The sequence below is a fragment of the Penaeus monodon genome, chromosome 33 (assembly GCF_015228065.2).
Source record: "Penaeus monodon isolate SGIC_2016 chromosome 33, NSTDA_Pmon_1, whole genome shotgun sequence".
Lineage (NCBI taxonomy): Eukaryota > Metazoa > Arthropoda > Malacostraca > Decapoda > Penaeidae > Penaeus > Penaeus monodon.
In genome coordinates, this window is record NC_051418.1 from 23,146,425 (window position 1) to 23,147,080 (window position 656).

Below are 656 nucleotides of genomic sequence, written 5' to 3' on the forward strand. Positions count from 1 at the left end.
ATGGAGTGCCTGCAGGAGAAGCTGTTGCCAAAGTGATCGTTATTCCAGAAAATTCTTGCAAGGCGTCGTGGCAGTTTCAGCTTCAACGGCTCTCCCTCGCCCTCCCCTCCCTCAACCTCCCCTCCATCAGCTCTCCCCATCCCTCCCACCCTCCCTGCCTCTACCGCCTCCCTCTCCCCTCTCCTCTTTCTTCCCTCTCTCTTCCCTCTCCCTTCCCTCTCCCTTCCCTCTCCCTTCCCTCTCCCTCTCCCCTCTCCCTCTCCCCACCCTCTCCCCTCCCCCTCCCTCTCCCCTCCCTCTCCCTCTCCCCTCCTCCCTCTTCCCTCCCTCTCCCCTCCCGCCCTCCCGCACGGCCTTGTCAGAACGTGTGTTTGCTTCACAGGTCTTGCGTCTGAGACATTTATGAGGCAACGGGAGAGAAGGAGGGAGGAAGAGAAAGGAAGAAAGATGAGGTGAGGGGAAAAAGAACAAGTAAGAGGAGAAGAATGCTAGAGAGGGAAGTAGGAAGAGAAATTGAGGATGAAAAAGAATGAGAGATACGAGGAGAAAAGAGTGAGAGATGGGTGAGAGGGAAAGGATAATCAGAGAGAGGTGGGAGAGGAAAGGAAAATGGGAGATTGGAGAGGGCGGGGAGAAAGGAAACGAAAGAGTGCGGA